This window comes from Bos taurus, chromosome 11 (assembly GCF_002263795.3).
Source record: "Bos taurus isolate L1 Dominette 01449 registration number 42190680 breed Hereford chromosome 11, ARS-UCD2.0, whole genome shotgun sequence".
Taxonomy (NCBI): domain Eukaryota; kingdom Metazoa; phylum Chordata; class Mammalia; order Artiodactyla; family Bovidae; genus Bos; species Bos taurus.
Genome location: NC_037338.1, coordinates 54,488,595 through 54,494,947, shown reverse-complemented (window position 1 = coordinate 54,494,947; position 6,353 = coordinate 54,488,595). Strand labels below are relative to the sequence as shown.

The window sequence follows — 6,353 nt, the reverse complement described above, 5'->3', positions numbered from 1 at the left end:
GGAACAACAGACTGGTTCCAAATAGGAAAAGGAGTTCATCAAGGCTGTATATTGTCACCCTGTTTATTTAACTTATATGCAGAGTACATCATAAGAAATGCTGGACTGGAAGAAACACAAACTGGAATCAAGATTGCTGAGAGAAATATCAATAACCTCAGATATGCAGATGACACCACCCTTGTGGCAGAACGTGAAGAGGAACTCAAAAGCCTCTTGATGAAAGTGAAAGTGGAGAGTGAAAAAGTTGGCTTAAAGCTCAACATTCAGAAAACGAAGATCATGGCATCCGGTCCCACCACTTCATGGGAAATAGATGGGGAAACAGTGGAAACAGTGTCAGACTTCATTTTTCTGGGCTCCAAAATCACTGCAGATGGTGACTGCAGCCATGAAATTAAAAGACGCTTACTCCTTGGAAGGAAAGTTATGACCAACCTAGATAGCATATTCAAAAGCAGAGACATTACTTTGCCAACAAAGGTTCATCTAGTCAAGGCTATGGTTTTTCCTGTGGTTATGTGTGGATGTGAGAGTTGGACTGTGAAGAAGGCTGAGCGCCGAAGAATTGATGCCTTTGAACTGTGGTGTTGGAGAAGACTCTTGAGAGTCCCTTGGACTGCAAGGAGATCCAACCAGTCCATTCTGAAGGAGATCAGCCCTGGGATTTCTTTGGAAGGAATGATGCTAAAGCGGAAACTCCAGTACTTTGGCCACCTCATGCAAAGAGTTGACTCATTGGAAAAGACTCTGATGTTGGGAGGGATTGGGGGCAGGAGGAGAAGGGGATGACAGAGGATGAGATGGCTGGATGGCATCACTGACTCGATGGATGTGAGTCTGAGTGAACTCCGGGAGTTGGTGATGGACAGGGAGGCCTGGCGTGCTGCGATTCATGGGGTCGCGAAGAGTCGGACACGACTGAGTGACTGATCTGATCTGATCTGATGTGTGTGTGTGTTAGCATCATGAGGGAATAATACTTAGATTTCAGTCTCCAAACATTATGAAATGTTTGAACAACTTACTAAAGGTTATGCAAAATCTCCAATTTGTGTAGAATTTCTTTTAAATTATTATATTTTCTATTTGGAGGAAGGAGAGTGGAAAAAATAAGCTTTGGGTTCAGTTGATTCCCTGAAAATTGGTATTTCTGTAGGCTCTACCTTCTCCCCTTTGGGTATTCGGGAGTTCTTTTTATCCCTTCCCATATTCACCATGCAGTTGCAGTGCTTCTAGAAATGCTGCTTCTGTCTACCTTTCAGTAATTCCTCTTGCTTCAGAGTTTGGAAAATTATGCTGGTATAGATACAGATAGAGATGGATAAGAGTTCTCTCTCATTCTAATTGCTTGATTAAAGTAACATAGTGGAATCCTAATTATTGTAATAAGCTATATCTAGTATCTTAGAGAAAAATAAATTCCTGAACTAATAGCAGGAAAATCAAGAGACATAATGAATAGAATTAAAATAACTAAAGGTTTATAGACTTTCATTATAAATAGCTTTTGGTGATGGACTCATGAAAATCTTTCACTTTTATAATAAGATGTCTTTGGAGACCTAGGGAAAGAAACTGATGCTTAAAACTGGGGGGTGGGGGGGAAGGCTTACAGAAGAATGCAGCATTGCTTTCTTGGAAAAAAAAATTACAAACTATTGTTAGGGAACTATTGGATGAAACCTCCTGCCTAGATAGGATAATGACCACTTGCCTGAGCTCCTCACAGCAGGAGGTCCAGATAGATAAGGAACACAGAGTTGCTGCTATAAATATGGCAGAGGCCAGAAGAAGAGGAGATGACCAACCTCCCAGGATTATTCTTCTGGAATACATTTTGGCTAAGAAATGAATGTGCCAGCAGGAAGGATCTTGAGTCAGACTATGGGCCAAGCAAGATGATTGGCCAGAGACAACCAGGAAACTAACTCCATTGCTATAAAATTGGACACTGGGAGAGCAGTTCTCCTGGGTTCCTTTACCCTACTGCTCTCCTCTTGGGTGCCCCTTTCCTAATCCCATTTCTTAAAATTTGCAGTTTGTCAGCATGTGTGTCTCCTTGGACAATTCATATCCAAGTGTTAGACAAGAGCCCACTCTCAGGCCCTGAAAGGAGTCCCCTTTCCTGCAGCCCTATGATGAGAATGAATTCGGAGTGAGAAAAATTTATCTTGTTCAAAACCAGGGGCCAGTCCTTAATATAGCAACAACACAAGAGAAGTCTTTAGAAGATATTTAACTTGCTGCTCTCATGTGGACTCCATGAATCACTATATCTAGCAAAACATGAGAAATCTGAGAGCTGGAAAGGTTGACCAAGTAAGAAATAGATGACTGAATTAAAACCCAATGGATATTCTTGCCTGGCAGGGGAGATACCATAATCAAAAACATGTTTTTCCCAGAGCAAGGCTAATCCATTGCATTTCAGATGTGCTGACTACTGTGATTTCCCCAAATGTGGGAAACTCAACTGCATAATTTGTGGTAGTGGGGAACTGTGTTCATACTTTTCCCTGGTGTTAAAACAATGGAGAGGGTAAACATATGATTGAAAGTGAAATAAAATGCCAAAATCTAGGTCTAGATATGTACATAAGATATATCTATCAGTAGATATGTAGAGATTTGTTGTTGTTGTTCAGTTGCTAACTTGTGTCTGACTCCTCTCGACTCCATGAACTGCAGTACACCAGGCTTCCCTGTCCTTCACTATCTCCCTGAATTTGCTCAAACTGATATCCATTGAGTCAGTGATGCCATCCAAACATCTCATTTCCTGTCGCCTCCTTCTCCTCTTGCTTTATATATAGTTTACTAGCTTGAGTAAATCTTCCAGAACTCAGTAAAAAAAAAAAAAATAGATTAACATATAATGCAAAAATTAATATGTTAAGAATGACCATCAACTAAAATAGTGGAGCAGGTAACTCCAAGGAGCTATCCCTTCAGAGAATCACTGAAAGATCAAGCAAAAATTGTTAAAATCAACTTAATCAGAGATCAGGAAAACAGTCAAAGGAAAATTTAACAAAGTGAATGCTAAATTAAGAAAAGGCAACTAAAAAAAAAAAAAAAGAAAAGGCAACTTATAAATGATAGAGAAACTATGCCATTTTTACTTGCCTGAGGCCCAGTGCCACTCTAACTCAGCTGTAGTCTTATTCATTCCTGAGGAAGCGGGGGTGGCAGTTCAGTTCAGGTCAGCTGCTCAGTCAATGCAGATGGTGACAGCAGCCATGAAATTAGAAGACGCTTGCTCCTTGGAAGAAAAGCTATGACCAACCTAGACAGCACATTAAAAAGCAGAGACATTACTTTGCCAACAAAAGTCCATCTAGTTAAAGCTATGACTTTTCCAGTAGTCATGTATGGATGTGAGAGTTGGACTATGAAGAAAGCTGAGTGCCAAAGAATTGATGCTTTTGAACCATGGTGTTGGAGAAGACTCTTGAGAGTCCCTTGGCCTGCAAGGAGATCAAACCAGTCAATTCTAAAGGAAATCAGTCCTGAATATTCATTGGAAGGACTGATGCTGAAGCTGAAACTCCAATACTTTGGTCACCTGATATGGTAAACTGACTCATTAGAAAAGACCCTGAAACTGGGAAGGATTGAAGGGGGGAGGAGAAGGAGATGACAGAGGATGAGATGATTGGATTGGCACCACAAGCTCAAGTTTGAGTTTGACATGAGTTTGAGTAAGCTCTGGGAGTTGGTGATGGACAGGGAAGCCTGATGTGTTGCAGTCCATAGGGTGGAAAAGAGTTGGACATGACAAGTAGATTCCAGTTATAAAAATAATTGTGTTTGTTCTGAGTGCCTGAAGGACACCTGAAGAGGACTTCTGGAGGGGTGGGACATGTTACTGGACAAAAGGGGACTTCAGTCCATCTTCCCATCCTATGTCAATAAAGATCTAATATTTTTTCTTTGTCATTGGATAGTAGCTATAAGTTGACCAGTCATTAATTTTTTTTTCCCCCCAAGGGATTCCCAGGTGGAATGTGGAACCTTAAAGGAAGCACTTCCCATTTTAGCTTGCACAGTTTGTACCAAATGTCTGCATGCTGAAATCAAACCAACAAAACCAGAAACTCACCTTCTGGGAGTCACACTCCAAGTAAAATGAAAGTCAAAGTGATGCCCAGAAATCAAAAGCCAAATGGCATAAATGCCAAGCGTGACTTCCCCAGGTCCCCTAGACCTGCGACCTGGCAGAGTCAGTGCTTGTGGCTCCAAACTTAGTTCTGATACACTTTTAAGTAATTTCTTGTTGGTTTCCTGCAAAGAAGTTACTTTATCATTTTCTCTTTTAGAACTTCCTAGATACCAAAGTAACTATTCCATTCACTCTGGTTGATCTTATGGCTTTTTTCTAACTGTGTATGCAAAAATGTCAATTTTGTAATAGCAAAAGAAACCCAATTTGGACATTTTTATTGAGATCTTCTTTAGTATACTTTCTCTAATTAACTAGATACTTGAGGTATGAGCTCCTTTAAGTTGAATTTTCAGGGATAAAAACTACTAGTGAAATTGTATGGTGGACCTGTGTGCTGCTTATGAGCTTAACTTCTCCAGGAGTTACGACAGAGTCATTTCAGCTCCTCTTACAGGCCTCAGATTCTCCCTCCAGCAGTCTTAGACCAGTGTGGGTGCTCAGGTCACTGAATGGCCAGATCTTATAGTGACCCCTAGGTGAGCAAGTGTTTTAATTAATGAGTGGGCTTCTCCTATGGGACAACTGCATGGTATGAGGGCTAGCCCTCCACCACTTCTATAAATTTCTCAGTCACCTGAGAAAACTGAAAATGACTGGAAGGACTCTTGCCCCTTTTCTTTGGAGCAAAGCTGCCATATATTCTCCTCACTTTTATGCCAACAAATTCTATAAAGGCAGCCAAACTGAGGAAAAGTGTCAGATCAGCCTCTTACATAACCACTTAGTCAAGACCACTCAGTTCCCTACAACTGAGCAACCTCAGTGTCTTTCAGCCAAGCCCTGGGTATTCCTCGATGTTTTTCAATTGGCACCCACTCCTGTATCTTTCCACTGGCTGGGTAATTCCCCTGGCATTTTTAAGCCACACATCCCACCCAGTATCTTTTTACTGGATGGGAATTTCTTGGTATCTTTCAACTGAGCCCCATTCACTGCCTAGACCATAAGTGGGTATGCCCTGGATATTTCACCTATCTCACCCCACCCCAGTATCTTTCCAACTAAGAGGGGACAGGTAACCTGCTCCACCACCACATAAAACTCAGAATGTCGACTAAGATGGGAGGTTTGAGAATCAGGAAAGACTGACCCAAATTCATCTGTACTCCCAGAGAAGACAGATGGGCACAAGGGGCCCATTTGCTGGTACCAAAGCTCTGGTTCCTCGTGGAGTTCAGATGAAGGAAGGAAGTCCACTCTAGGTCACTTGGTCAGTCACCATAACTGTCAACTAAAAAGATGCATAACTTGAGAGTTGTGAGTTAAGTTTTATTTGGGGACAAAATGAGGATTGCAGCCCAGGAGGCAGCACTTCAGATAGCTCTCAGAGACCTGAGAGACTGCTCCAAAAAGGCAGCTGGAGAAGGTCAATATATAAGATTTCAGTGAAGGGGGAGTTTAATGCAATCAAGTGTTTACTTTATAGGATGTTTTCTGCTAGTCAGGAGGGATTTAGTGATTTTCTAAATATAAGTAGATGCAAGGTTTTGTATAATGGAATCATTTTCTGAAAATGAGGGCTTCCCTGATAGCTTAATTAGTAAAGAATCTGCCTGCAATGCAGGAGACCCCAGTTTGACTCTTGGGTCAGGAAGACGTGCTGTAGAAGGGACAGGTTACCCACTCGTGTTCTTGGACTTTCCTTGTGGATCAACTGGTAAAGAATCCGCCTGCAGTGCGGGAGACCTGGGTTTGATCCCTGGGTTGGGAAGATCTCCTGGAGAAGGGAAAGGCTACCCACTCCAGTATCCTGGCCTGGAGAATTGATATTCCATGGAAATATTGGAAATGTTTCTGCGCTCATTCAAATGGCCACGAGAGGGCGTTTTCACTTTCACTTTTCTAAAAATATCTATCTAAATACCTGTCCGCCAGATTACCTGGAGCACAGAGTGCTTCAGTCCACCTTGAATTCCCTCAGAGATTGTTGAAGGTCAACAGCTGCAGCAGCACAGGATTCAATCTCCCCAGAGGCAGATGACAAATGAATTTATGGTTACATAGAGAACGAATTTATGGTTGCTAGGGTGGAAGGGTAAGGGGAGGGATAGATAATTTGGTATTGACATGTACATGCATGCATGCATGCGAAGTCACTTCAGTCTTTCAGACCCTATGTCCTGTA

General features: G+C 41.8%; 1 non-coding gene across 1 annotated transcript; it reads left to right on the top strand.

Moving 5' to 3' along the window:
• Positions 1-2,358: 2,358 nt before the first annotated feature.
• Positions 2,359-2,522, top strand: LOC112448941 (U1 spliceosomal RNA). Its single transcript, XR_003037398.1, has one exon. It is a non-coding gene; the product is annotated as a U1 spliceosomal RNA (small nuclear RNA).
• The last annotated feature ends 3,831 nt before the right edge of the window (positions 2,523-6,353 follow it).